Source organism: Panthera leo, chromosome A1, assembly GCF_018350215.1.
Source record: "Panthera leo isolate Ple1 chromosome A1, P.leo_Ple1_pat1.1, whole genome shotgun sequence".
NCBI classification, from domain to species: Eukaryota; Metazoa; Chordata; class Mammalia; order Carnivora; family Felidae; genus Panthera; species Panthera leo.
In genome coordinates, this window is record NC_056679.1 from 104,075,150 (window position 1) to 104,090,265 (window position 15,116).

A 15,116-nucleotide genomic window follows, 5' to 3' on the forward strand; every position below is an offset into this window, starting at 1 on the left:
TGGGTGGCGCAGTCGGTTGAGCGTCCGACTTCAGCCAGGTCACGATCTCGCGGTCCGTGAGTTCGAGCCCCGCGTCAGGCTCTGGGCTGATGGCCCCGAGCCTGGAGCCTGTTTCCGATTCTGTGTCTCCCTCTCTCTCTGCCCCTCCCCTGTTCATGCTCTGACTCTCTCTGTCCCAAAAATAAAAATAAAAAACGTTGAAAAAAAAAATTTAAAAAAAAAAAAAAAAAAAAAAAAAAGTTCTCAACTTTGCCAAAAAGGAGGTGGAACGTTCGTGTCTGATCTGATAGCTGTCATCCACATTTTTAGAAAATGTGTCCCAATATTCTACATACCATCCTTTTGAAAACAACAGTCTAGTGCCATTGAAATGCCAAGATTAAATTTTCTAAGTGGAAACCAAAAAACAACTTCTACCTTCCCTGAAATCAGGAAATCCTAGAACGTCCACAACACAACCCAAGGAAACAAAGCCTTGGATTCACACACGTCCTTTTCCTAATGGCGGTTATTTGGTAGAGAGTGCATATAAAGGAAAGCAAGAAGACAAAAAGGGCTTACTTTTCCTCATGGCAGCTCGTAGCGCGGTTGAGGGTACCACCGTCAGCAGAAACGGGAAGCTGTAGGTTGAAAGCACACAGAAGAATTACATGCTTGTTCCCTTAGGCCAGTTTGCATCAACCACATAATACCAAGGACCGAAAGTCAGTCCATGCTTGATGTTAATCCCCTAAAGGAACAAAAAAGAAATAACTAAGTCCTGAACTGAGTCTTGGGCATAACGCAACTACCCCTGTACTTTTAGATTTCTAAAAGGCATGAGAAATCCCGTGGGACAGAAATGCCCTCCTGGAAATCAGTAATCAGGATCCTCAAGAATAAGGTCTGGGAGGTGTGGACTATGTACTTGATGAAGTTATTAACTTGGGAAATTTGGACCATGGGGGAAATTTTGAAGGTCATTAACCAGGAAAGTGAAATCAGTCCAGGAGGCCTGTGTTCAGTGTCTAGAATTATGAAGCACTCATCTTGGCACTAAAGGGAGAATTACAAAGATGTGTAAGACATCACTTCCATCCCATTGAAGAGATAAGCCTGTATACATATAACCAAAAATTGAGTATTGTGCACATAGTAACAACAGCTAATTATTTTTTTAACATTTATTTATTTATTTATTTATTTATTTATTTATTTTAATTTTTTTTAACGTTTATTTTTGAGACAGAGAGAGACAGAGCATGAATGGGGGAGGGTCAGAGAGAGAGGAAGACACAGAATCTGAAACAGGCTCCAGGCTCTGAGCGGTCAGCATAGAGCCCGACGCGGGGCTCGAACTCACGGACTGCAAGATCGTGACCTGAGCCGAAGTCGGCTCCTTAACCGACTGAGCCACGCAGGCGCCCCAACATTTATTTATTCTTTGAGAGAGAGAGAGAGAGAGAGAGAGCGAGAGCGAGTGGGGGAGGGGCAGAAAGAGAGACGGAGACACAGAATCCTAAGTAGGCTCCAGGTTCTGAGCTGTCTGCATAGAGCCTGATGCAGGGCTCAAACTCAAAAACTGTGAGATCATGAGCTGAGCCAAAGTCAGATGCTTAACCAGTTGAGTCACCCAGGCGCCCCAGCAGCTAATTAGTAATACTCACAAGATACGTATTACATGCCACATGTCATTCTAAAGGGTTTTCCATGTTTTATTATATATCACAACCACCCCATGAGACAGGTACCATTATTATGCTATTTTACAGTGGGAAAACTTAAGCTCAGAGAATCTGAGTAACTTACGTAAGGTCACACAGCTCCTAAGTGGTAACCAGGGATGTAAACCCAGGCTCCAGATGCCACTTACCTCTCTGCTCACCACACAACATAAGATGCAAAGGGTTCTAATTCTGACTACAGTAAATTATGGAGGCAGGATGAGGTGGGGAGGTAGGGAAAGGAGAAGAGGGAGCTTCCAGGAGGAAGTAGAAATTGAGAGGTATGTTGCCCAAATGGACACATTATAACCTCCAACAAAACAACTGGGTTCCCTAGATCTAGTTTCCTTATCTCTAAGCAAGACTGATGAGATTATCTCTCAAGTCCCTTTGGATCTTTTATTTTTATTTTTTGTTTTTTTAACGTTTATTTATTTTTGAGAGAGACAGAGCATGTGCGAACAAGGTAGGGGCAGAAAGAAGGACAGACAGAATCCCAAGCAGGCTCCCCATTGTCAGTACAAATCCCATTGCGGGGCTCAAACCCACGAACCATGAGATCATGACCTGAGCCATCCCCTCTTTTGACATGATCTTTTAAATCACTTCAGAATTCCCCTCTTGTGACATCACCAAAGACAGTACAAAAAGAAGGAGCTGTGGGACAAAACAATTGAATAATAGCTATGTGACACTCGGAGAGTTGTCTACCTTTTTGGAACCTTAGTTTCTTCATTGATACAATCAGATCATCTTTATAAGTTGTTGTACAGGTTAAATAACCTATGCACAGTGCCTGGCACATAGGAGGGACTGGATTAATTTCAGTCTCTACTCCCCCTTTTTTCTTTAACTGCAAAAAAATCTCAGTTCTTGAACCGAGCTAAACTTTAGATGAGTGACTGGCCACACATTAGGAGAATTTGGAGGAAGACTGAAAAATAAAAGGATATTTTCTAAAATATCTCATAGATTTTGGGGCACCTGGTGGCTGGGTCGGTTGAGCATCTGACTCTTGATTTTGGATCAGGTCATGATCCCAGCATCATGGGATCGAGCCCCACATTGGGCTCTACACTGGGCATGGAGTCTGCTTAGGATTCTCTCTCTCTCTCCCTGTGCCGCTCTTCCCGCTCACGTGCTCTCTCTCTCCAAAATTAAAAAAAAAACAAAACTTTTTCCTTCTCTTGAACTTTTTTTTTTTTAATCTTTATTTATCTTTGAGAGAGAGACAGACAGACAGAGCACAAGTGAGGGAAGAACAAAGACAGAGGGAGACACAGAATCCGAAGCAGGATCCAGGCTCTGAGCCCGACGCGGGGCTCGAACTCACAGACCACGAGATCGTGACCTGAGCCAAAGTCAGACTCTTAATTGAGTGAGCCACCCAGGCGCCCCTTGATCTCTTTCATTATACAACTCAACTACCTTAATGAACAGTCACATGATAAACTGGAAATCAAGAGGTGAATGCACATACTATTTATAAGCCATGATTTATATGGCCTAGGAAACTTTCAATATTCCATAAGTTACGGAAAAGTACACAGTTAAAAGAATCAAAGTCTTTGTAATGTTACATGCTGAAATGGACTAGTTTGTTTGAAAGTTTTAAAAGTTTCAAACTGGCAGAGTTTGAAGTTTTATTATCAAAGATTAAGTAAAGATAGAGGTCATGAAGCATATCTGTAGAAGAGAAATGACAAATATCATATTGAAATCCAAGAGAAAACAAGATTATGTAAGTAGATGTTTGGTTTCTTCTTTGACTAACTCAGAATACATTTTTTTTTTTTAATCAGCACTAGCTCAGGAGATCTGAGGCTTTTCTTTCCTTCTTACTTCTTTTTAATTAAGGTTTAACTTAACATATATTAAAGTGACCAATCTTAACTGTACATTCAGTTAATTTTCACATATGCATACACCTATGTAATCATCACCCAGATCAATATAGAGAACATTTCAAGAATCCCTGAAAGTTTCCTATCCCCTTTTCAGTCCACACCCAAAAGGTAACCTCTCTCCACACTTTTTTTTTTTTTTAACATTTATTTATTTTTGAGACAGAGAGAGACAGAGCATGAACGGGGGAGGGGCAGAGAGAGAGAGACACACAGAATCAGAAGCAGGCTCCAGGCTCTGGGCCATCAGCCCAGAGCCCGACGCGGGGCTCGAACTCACGGACCGCAAGATCGTGACCCGAGCTGAAGTCGGACGCTCAACCGACTGAGCCACCCAGGCGCCCCTCTCCACACTTTTAAATACAGCATGGTAACAAAAATAGGCAATGATCAGTGAAAAAGTAAAGGAGTCCTAAACGTAATTTTGCTGTGTTTCCTAGGGTGTGCTAGTTTTTCATTACAAGCACTACTCATGGGCAGTTTAGTAACCAACAGATACCCAAGGTGATAAGGAATTAGCCCACTGGCTGATAAACTGAAACCCAGAGCCTAGAACGTTCTTACCCTACAAGAGTCCCATGACCCATTTCTTTCTTCTAGAGCAAAATGCTTAAAGAAAGAACTGGGAGAATTAAACCAGGCTGTCAGCAAACCTAGTGTCAATATAAAAGACTCATAAGTGACTCAATGAGGGCTCAGCAAAAATTCTGGCTTGGGGTTAGCAAAGTCAAGATAGGTAACAACAATGAGTCAGACCCCAAGTCTTGATTGGATCATGAAGCAGTCAACTGTGCATAGAGATGCCTCTGATTTGACACCAATGGAGCACGAACTTTGAGTTGTTTCCCAACTGTCAGAGTTTGACATTCTTGCATACATTTCTTTTTTGCAACACATTTGTTCTGATAACTTTCAGGTCTTTTAGTAAAAGTTGGGAATACTATGAGTGACACAGGGGGTCTACTGGGCAGCAAGGGAATAAGATGTACAAGTTTGGTTCGTGCCTAATCTCAACACCTGAGCTAATGCCATATTTTAGTTTAGTCAAACTATAGATTGTCTGTTAATAACTTTTCCAAACATGGATACCTTTTGAGAATAAAAGGGGACTCTCTTATAAATACGCCATAGTAGTGGGACTGAATCAGGACTCTCAAGGCAACCAGACTCTATAATCATTCTGTCAGACTTCATATTGATTACCTCCTAATTCCAATGACTTCTTTATCATTAAACGAAAGCTTTTAGAGTGGCAAAGACATTTGAGAGAGGAAAAAACCCAGGACACATCAGAAATTACAGATGAGGCCTAGCAGGCTAAATATATCGATGTCACTGATGTAAGGATGGAGTTTTAGCTTGTGATATAAGGAAATCAGGTAGAAGAGGATTGAGGACTCAGAGGGGAATAGATGTTACATCTTCTATAGTTAGTAATGCCTTCTAGCAGGTGACACAATGATTTAAGGGGCTGATGATCTAAGGGAGGGCAGGACATTCAATTTGTTAAAATGTTATTCTCATCAATAGCAACGTGATAATGACAATCAACAGTTTACTGTACTAATTCCTTTATATACATGAGCTTTTTAAATTCCCCAATGATCCTGTAACATAGATACTACTGCTATTCCCATTTTTTTCCCCACAGATGAGGAAACTGAGGCTTAGAGGAGGTAACTCACTAGTCAAAGGTAGTAAAATGCATATTAGGACTCTTAGATCAGTTTGAATCTCAATCATTCTGTATTTTACCTCACTTCATCCCCACCCCTCCCCTGGCTGAGACTCTTTTGCCACAGAACAATTCCCTCAAGTAACTCCAGTAAGGAGAGTTATTTACCAAAGGAAAGAGACAGAGGGGCAGAAAAGCAAATACCCTAGGACTGCATGAGCAGTTCAGCTGAGAAGCCAGGAATCAAGACCATTCCCACCAGCTCTCACCTCCTGTTTCTTTGCAGTGTCTAATACTAATTTATACATTTTCTCAAAATCTGGAGACTTGGGATTCTATAGGACTAAGCATTTCCAGTGTCTGAATCTCCCCCTAATGTGTGTTTTACTAAAGCGATTATTATGTTTTTTAATAAAAAGGAAAGATGAACTTTTAATTTTATTTCTTTTTTTAAAGTTTATTTATTTTATTCTGAGAGAGAGAGACAGAATGTGAGCAGAGGAGGGGCAGAGAGAGCAGGAGAGAGAAAATCCCCAGAAGGCTAGGTGCTGTCACCTTGAACTCACCAACTGTGTGATCATGACCCTAGCCAAAATCCAGAGTCGGATGCTTACCCAAGTGAACCACCCAGATGCCCCTAATTTTATTTCTGACTACTACTAAAAGTAGAAATTAAATTCTGATTCTAGTCATCCTGTGATCATAACACACAGGGTAACATTCTGTTGTGATCTGGTATGCTTTTAGAGGTAGAAGCCAATACAAAGAAACACAGGGCCCCAAAGGAAGGAGGCGAATGCACTTACTTTCCCAAGAGAATAGACTGTAATAATTACTCTCGCCTCAGGAAGTTTATTGAAAACTGTCATTTTGCAATTGGTACTTCCAACATTTCTGGGTAAAAAGTTTTCCCCCCCTTCATTCTTTTAGTTTCTATAAGACGGAAAGGGATACAGCTGTAACCACGAAGTCTAGAGCCCTTTCCTTGAGGCCAGCGTTCTGTTACTTCAATGCTGTATTCCATTAATAGATGCACATTCCAGCACAAAGCACAGTGTCTGGACCAGACCCCAGTTCTCCTGACTTCCAGCCAAGAGTCTTTCCAGCAAGTTGTGCGCATGTGGGGGGGGGGGGGGGGGGGGGGGGGGGAGGGGCTACGTGGAGAGTGGGAGTGACTTGTGTGTGACCCGAAACAGAAGAACGTGAAGCATCCCATGGCCATCACCTGCCCCTTCCCACCATCTGACATCCAAGGGTCTGGTCCTGATATATAAACGTGATAGGTTTTGACTGAGGTTCTGTGTATGTACATATTGTAAATAACCATTTACTGAACTCTTTTCAGTGGACTGTTAACTCACTCATAGCACATAGGTGCTTATTTATTTTTAAATCTCTATCATGCAGAATATAGCTTGGCACATGAAAGGCACCAAAAAAACAAAAAAACAAAAACAAAAAACAAAAAAAAGAAAATACTGGTACTGGTTAGAATAAAGGAAGGAAGGAAAGAAGGAAGGCCAGACTGTAAAATTTGCCTCAAATGATGGGTCTATTTATAAAACTGAAACTGAGGCACCTGGGTATCTCAGTCGGTTGACTGTCGGACTTTAGCTTGGGTCATGATCTCACAGCTTGTGCTTTCGAGCCCCATGGGGCTCTGTGCTGACAGCTCAGAGCCTGGAACCTGCTTTGGATTCTGTGTCTCCCTCTCTGTCCCTCCCCCATTCACACTCTCTGTCTCTCTCTGAAAATAAATAAATAAATAAATAAATAAATAAATAAATAAATAAATAAAACAAACATTAAAAAATAAAATAAGACATAAAACTGAAACAAAAAGTAAAAGCAAAATAAATCTGTGGCTACTTGAGGGAAACAAAAAAACTTTCTTGTTTGTCTGAAGGGTTTTCTCCATTCGCTCCTCCCCTGTTCCTCCTGTGCTATCGTTTTTGTTAAGTAATTCTTAGAAAGGAATACCATCAGAAAACCAATTGGAAGAAAGGATAACAAAATGCTAACAGGAATTGTTGAAAAGGAGTAACATGAAAGTATGTAAAAAGGAATAAAAATCCAAAGAAATAAAAAGTGTGCAACTGGTGATAAAAAGAAAAAAATTTAACAACAGTAACTCCTTTGAATAATTCAGTATTAACTGCTTCAAAACAGTGTCCTAATTGCACTATGCAGACTACTTCCTCAGAACATTTCACAGGGAGCAAAACAGCACATGTGAAACCCAAGCACAAGGAAAGAGCACAGCCAGTGCTTTTAAGAATGGCATGATCATCAGTTCCCAGAACAAGGAAAGGAAGTTGCTGTATGAATGTTTCCCTAAGAAAAACTGAGAGATTCCCTAACTTATAATCGTTGCCTGTGGATTATAAACAGTGATTCTTGGACTTACTTCGGAGCCAGACCATCTGGGAGTCATGGGACCTCTCTGACCCATTTGAAACACGTGCCGTCCTAGCATAAGCCAAAGGTTTTCTTTTTTAAGTTGGAGGTGCGGGGTAGGAGGATTTGATTTAAATTTCTTTTTCATGAACTCTCTTTTTCCCCTGCAAATTACACACACACACACACACACACACACGCACACACACACACACACACATACGACAAACGTGGGGCACCTGGTTGTCTCAGTAAGTGGAGTATGTGACTCTTCATCCCAGGATTGTGAGTTTGAGACGCATGTTGGATGTAGAGATCCCTTTTAAAAATTAAAAATTGTTGGGGCGCCTGGGTGGCTCAGTCGGTTAAGCATCCGACCTCAGCTCAGGTCATGATCTCATGGTCTGTGAGTTTGAGTCCCGTGTCGGGCTCTGTGCTGACAGCTCAGAGCCTGGAGCCTGTTTTGGATTCTGTGTCTCCCTCTCTCTCTCTGACCCTCCCCCGTTCATGCTCTGTCTCTGTCTCAAAAATAAATAAACCTTAAAAAAAAAATTGAAAATTCTTGAAAAGAAGGTCAGGGGTGCCTGGGTGGCTCAGTTGGTCGAGCATCCAACTCTTGGTTTTGGTTCACGTCATGATTTCATGATTTCGTGAGTTTGAGCCCTGCGTCAGGCTCTGCGCTGAAAGTGTGGAGCCTGCTTGGGATTCTCTCTCTCCCACTCTCCCTCTGCTCCTACCCCATTCACGTTCTCTGTCAAAATGAATAAATGAACTTAAAAAAAAAGTCCAATGCTACTACTCAACATTAGAACATCTCGGGTCATCTGGAGTTCCAAAAGATTATGGCTGAGAACCAATGGTTAGAAACAATCACCCAATGATTTCTTCATTCATTCAACACATATTTATTAAGCTCCTAACATTAACCAGGTACTGTGGATAGAATGGCAAACACAAGCCCCTTTGGGGAGGGGGGGAAGATTCCAATCTTATGGGAGGGGACAGATAAGAAACAAATGGACAGAGAAGATAATATCTCTATGAGACCATCTCCCACCAACCTTCTCTTCCCTCCTTATACACCAGGCACAGTAGAGAACAGTGGCCTTTTTTTGCTGTCCCTAGACTATGGCCAAGGTCAGACTTGCCTCGACACCTTTAGCCATGTTCTCCCCAATGGCTGCCCAGATTTGCACTCAGACTTCACATGGCTTCTTCCTTCCCCTCTTTCAAGTCTGACACGTCACGCCTTAAAGAGGCTTCCCTGATCTTCCTGTGTAAAATAGCCCTCCCTCGTTCTCCATTGTTTTCTGTTTTTGTTGTTTGTATCTCTCATCTGTTGAAATTGTGTTCTTTATGTGCTTATTGTTCTCATTTTCAATTGTCCCACTAGAATGCAAGACCCAACACACCACGGATATTTCCTGTTTTGTTCACTTGTATACCTCATGCATGTATAAAAGTGCTGTTAGAAATGCTCATTTATGGGAAGCCTGGGTGGCTCAGTCAGTTAAGCATCAGATTCTTGGTTTCTGCTCAGGACATGATTTCACAGTTCATTCAATGGAGCCCACCGCTGGACTCTGTGATGGCAGCATGGAGCCAGCTTGGAATTCTCTCTCTCATCCTCTGCCCCTCTCCCCTTCTTGTGCTCTCTCAAAATAAATAAACATTAAGAAAGAAAGAAAGAAAGAAAGAAAGAAAGAAAGAAAGAAAGAAAAAGAAAAGAAAGAAAGGAAAGAAAGGAAGAGAAAGAGAGAAGGAGAAGGAAAGAAAGAAAGAAAGAAAGAAAGAAAGAAAGAAAGAGAAAAGGGGTTCCTGGGTGGCTCAGTCGGTTAAGCGTCAGATTCTTGGTTTCTGCTCAAGACATGATCTCACAGTTCATTCAATGGAGCCAGCTTGGGATTCTCTCTCTCATCCTCTGCCCCTCTCCCCTTCTTATGCTCTCTCTCAAAATAAACATGAAAGAAAGAAAGAAAGAAAGAAAGAAAGAAAGAAAGAAAGAAAGAAAGAAAGAGAGAGAGAAAAGGGGAGGGGTTCCTGGGTGGCTTAGTCAGTTAAGCGTCAGATTCTTGGTTTCTGCTCAAGACATTATCTCACAGTTCATTCAATGGAGTCCAGTGCTGGGCTCTGCGATGGCAGCATGGAGCCAGCTTGGGATTCTCTCTCTCATCCTCTGCCCCTCTCCCCTTCTTGTGCTCTCTCAAAATAAATAAACATTAAGAAAGAAAGAAAGAAAGAAAGAAAGAAAGAAAGAAAGAAAGAAAGAAAGAAAGAAAGAAGGAAAAGAAAGGAAGAGAAAGAAAGAAGGAGAAAGAAAGAAAGAAAGAAAAGAAAGAAAGAAAGAAAAGAAAGGAAGAGAAAGAAAGAAGGAGAAAGAAAGAAGGAGAAAGAAAGAAAGAAAGAAAGAAAGAAAGAAAGAAAGAGAGAAAAGGGGCAAAAGGGGCGCCTGAGTTCAGGCTCAGTTGGTTAAGCGTCTGACTTCACTCAGGTCATGATCTCACGGTTCATGGGTTCGAGCCCCCCACTGGGCTCTGTGCTGACAGCTCAGAGCCTGGAGCCTGCTTCAGATTCTGTCTCATGTCTCTGGCCCTCCCTTGCTCATGCTCTGTCTCTCTCTTTCTCTATCAAATACAAAATAAAACATAAAGCATTTAAAAAGAAAAAAACAAATGCCCATTTATTCACATCCACATTGAAAAAGTAGCCAGTCAGAGAGCCTCATCTGTTATCTGCACTGTGGAAGCCACTCCCCAGACATGGTCCCTGGTAAACTACACTCCAGGTATTTACACCTTGATTGTGGGCTGGCTCTGGGGCTCACCTTTGACCACTAGAAAGCAGAGCTGAAGCTGCCTGATATCCAAGGCTATCTCATAAAAAGCCTTGTGGATTCCCCTTTAGCATTACAGAACACGTGCTCTGGAGGAAGTCAGCCATCAAGTAAAAAGTCGAAGTATACAGAGATGGCCATGTTGTAAGGAAACCCACCTGGCCACGGGGCGGGCCATGCAGGGAGACAAAATGCTCCACTACTCTGCACCTGTTCCAGCTATCCCAGCTGAAGCACCAGACATAGGAGGTGCATGTCTAGCTCCATCGAGTTTTCAAACGACTCCAACGACAGTGACTGCCTGAGAGACCCCTATGAGAACTGTGCAGGTGAGCCCTGTCAACCCACCGTACCATGAGAGGAAATATTAAATTATTGTTTTAAGCCACAAACTTTGAGGTAGTTATGCAGCAATATTTAACGACAAAATTCAGCCACCAAAGATAGCTCTAGACTCCAACAGTTCTTTGCTCACAAACATTATACACGTGTAGGGTCCTTGGGATCTCCCTCCCAAGATCACTCTCTGATAAGGTACGTTTCTCTGCCATTCTGCTCACTCTCCTACACCCCTAGGTGAAGGGGTGAAGAAAGAAAGAAAGAAAGAAAGAAAGAAAGAAAGAAAGAAAGAGAGAGAGAGAGAGAGAGAGAGAGAGAGAGAGAGAGAGAGAAAGAAAGAAAGAAAGAAAGAAAGAAAGAAAGAAAGAAAGAAAGAAAGAAAGAAAAGAAAGAGAAAGAAAAGGGGCGCCTGAGTTCAGGCTCAGTTGGTTAAGTGTTCTTTCTTTCTTTCTTCTTTCACCCCTTCACTCCTACACAGTGAAACTCAGGAAAGCTGAATCTTCATCCTCAGGGAATCACTGTCATCTTGGCCAAGTCCCTCAACCCTCTGAAGCTCAGGCTCTTCTCTGAAAAATGTAGATTTCATTTGAAATTTTTGTTCAATGTGGCACAAGCAACACTTTTCCCCTTCTTCAAATAGAAACTAATACAGAACACAAATACATGAAAGAGGGGCCCCTGGGTGGCTAAGCTGGTTGGGCATCCAACTTCAGCTCAGGTCATGATCTTGCAGTTTGTGAGTTCGAGCCCTGTGTGGGGCTCTGTGCTGACAGCTCAGAGCCTGGAGCCTGCTTCAGATTCTGTGTCTCCCTCTCTCTCTGCCCCTCCCCTGCTTGTGCTCTGTCTCTGTCTCTCTCTCTCTCTCAAAAATAAACATTAAAAAAACTTAAAAAAAAACAAAACAAAACCAAATACATGAAAGAGACTTAAGAGGAAGAGGTCTAGCAGAAGCAGGAAAGGCTGTGTATCTGAGTGGTGCTAAGAGGGAGGCTGTTGTCAGAAGACCTCAGTTGAAAGGCCGGCTCCTCAACTCTCTAGTTCAAAGAGCTCCGACTCTCGACTCTCGCAGAACCTGGTGTGAAAACCACATACCGGATGGTCTCAGGGGCTTCCTTACTTCACGCGTGACCTGTAACATTAACCATACAGAAAACAGACATCTACTTTAAACCTCTGGGGTAGATTTCAATGTCTTAATTATGTGGCATTGTGTATTTTATTTTTATTTTCATTTGACACAGAGAGTATGCATGCCTAAGCCAGGGAAAAGGGCAGAGGAAGAATCCTAAGCAGGCTCCACACTCAGCACAGAGACCGAGGTGGGGCTCAATCTCACAACCCTGGGATCATGACCTGAGCTGAAATCTAGAGTTGGACACTCAACTGACTGAGCTACCCAGGTTCCCCTGTGTATTTTAATTTTTAAAAAGAACATTGGACCGGCAGAGTTTTGTTTACTGCTGCTGCTTTCTCCCAGAACATGACTTAGACTAGTGTTTCCCAGCTACCGCTGGCCCCCACACCAGGAAGCCCTTACCATCTTGTCCACTTCTCTCAACATGGATGCTAAACTTGGTTCGTGCCTCATCCCTAGAGAGAGGAAGAGACTATTTCAAGTTTTTCCATTTGCAGTATAACCTGGTTTGGGAAATACTGGTTTAGAACCATTCTATTTGACTTTTTTTAAATATTATTCTCAAAGATGTGCATAGTAGGAGATTCCATGCCTTACTATAGATTCCCATTCCAATGTTTAGTGGCTGTGCTCATCAGGAAATTTCCCTTCCTATAAGTAAATGCTTCTCAACTTTCATTCTTAAAACTTTTTTTTCGAAGTCTTAAAATCAAATTCTTCAGTGTCACCATGGGGCTCTCTTCTGAACTCGTGCAGTGTTTTCCATTTTCTCCTTTGAACACTGAGCTTAAATTGAAAAACGGGAATGGTCTGATGAGTGTTCATGAATTTCTTTGACTTATGACACTGATACATTGAATATTATGCATAGTTATGACAGCTTGTATCTTGGTAAGAGCATCAACAGCTTCTTAAACATGTCGTCAGACAATAGTTATGAAATTACAGGCATGTGATGATCCTTTAGTGTACCTCTATTGGCTAATAAATACATTGCCTGCCATTTGTTATCAATTAGGCAATTACTTGACCACACCTTACACTATCATCTCCACTCAAATCTCTAAACTCATATCTGAACTCTGCCCCTGAGACTATGCATGCACAGTGTATCTGATCAATGTAAAAAAGACACCAACTTTGATCGATATTCCAAGCCGTTAAGTAGGAGTCTTCTGCAACCTGAAAGGTGATGGATTAGGCATTTACTACTGGATCTGATTAAATAACTGGAAAAAGTAACAGCTAGAACTCTTCTTTGATGTTAGAAACAAGAAATTAGGCGCCCAGAGGCTAGGAGGAAGAAAAGTAAAGGGTCTGTTATCGGAGCAAAATCAAAGAGCCCCCTAAAATATATTTCAGACATAATCTTACGTTTCTATTTGTCACACTACAGTGAAATATCCCCTATCATCTACTGCTGCTGCCTTTTAAATACCGCATTCCACTTTCCTGTATGATAGCCCCATGAATAAACAAATTATGAAGCTGTCTGACAAAGTCTTTTAAACCCAGGCAAACGTCACTAAGTAAAATAATAACATTTACTTGCTCCTTTGTAATTCTTCCCCGTTCTGGGGAAGGACTAGCTGCTATTTCCGCCACCTGCCCCTAAACCCACGCCCCTCCCTTCCTTTCTCCCTTAAGATCACACTATTTTCAGTCCTCATCCTACACATTACAGAACAAGTTTGAGGGTACCCAAGTGCGCATTGATTGAGCTGTATGCCCATGCTGAGGAAGCTTTCAACACTGGTTTTTATTCATGCATCAAAAGAGGCCTAGCCAAGGTATCTCAAAAGGTTAAACATGTAACTAGCATCTGACCAGCAATTCCACTCCTAGATATATACCCAAAAGAAAGGAAAGCAGGGACATGAATAGGTATTTGTATGTCGTTCACAGCACTATTATTCACAAGAGCCAAAAGGTAGAAACAGGTCAAGTGTCCATGAACAGGTCAACAGATAAACAAATGTGGGGTATACACACAATGGATTATAATTCAGCCATAAAAAAAGAATGAAGTGATGAGATACGCTATAACTTAGGTGGAACTTGAAAACATTATATGCAGTGATACAAGCCAAACATAGCAAGAAAAATATCACATGACTGCACTTACATGAAGTATCCGGAACAGACAAATTCAAAGACACACAAAGTAGAATAAAGGTTACCAGGGACCCAGAGGAAGGGAGGAAGGCTTATTGTTGAATGGGTACAGAGTTGATGTTGGATAGGACAAAAAGTTTGGGGCATAGAGAGTGGTAACTTTTACACATACTGTGAGTATATTTAATGTCACTGAATGTACGCTGGCCAATGGCTAAAATCATAAATATTATGTATACTTTACTGCAATAAAAAAATAGTTGGGGCAAAAACTGAGCTCTCCTCTGATCTGTAGTGGATGCTGTTAGGAAGGCACCTGAGATTTAAGGAGAGAGTACTACCCAGTTTAGGACGGTGATAACCTCCTATATTTCAGGCCCACACCTGTCATGAGTAGGAGAGGTGGCTAGAGAAAGGACCTGACGGCTGAAGGTGTAATGTCCCCAGGAAAAGCCAGGAAGGGATACCTAAGAGAGCTTGCAAATCTTCTGGTCACACAAAGCCTTCCCCACCACACCCAGCCTGGCTTCCACAGGAGTCAATGGTGAAGAGCAACCCCCCTTTGCAGCAAAATAGGTGAGAAAGAGAGAGGGCATGAGAGACGGGGCACAATCTGCCAGGCCCACTCTCCTAGATTTTACAAAAACATTTTTATTTTATTTTCCAAGTGTTAGGACAATTTTGGAGCAAGCAGGCTACAAAAAGATGCTTTTGTTCTCTCAGCCTAACCACACAGCTAGTAAATGAAAAGGCAAAAAGAAATCTTTGGAAAGGCCTTGATCCCCCAAATGTGTGCACTAATCTGAAAGGGTAGGTGTTTTCTTTGACACACACCCTATATACACACATATACATACATAAATGTAAACACTATGGTTCCATAGTCTCTGCCATTATTCTGAAATCTAAAAATTAAATTTAAAGAAACAAAAAGGTCTTGCAGCCGCAGGCAGGGCCGAAAGTTCGCTTTTTTTCCCCCCAGCCATGTCATGAACTATTGTTGCCACTTGTAATT

The 15,116-nt window shown here is 41.8% G+C and overlaps 1 protein-coding gene across 1 annotated transcript in view; it reads left to right on the forward strand.

Annotated features, from left to right (window-relative positions):
• The window catches only part of GRAMD2B (GRAM domain containing 2B), a 125,209-nt gene that overhangs the window by 26,752 nt on the left and 83,341 nt on the right, over positions 1-15,116 (forward strand). The gene's annotated exons all lie outside the window — the stretch shown is intronic.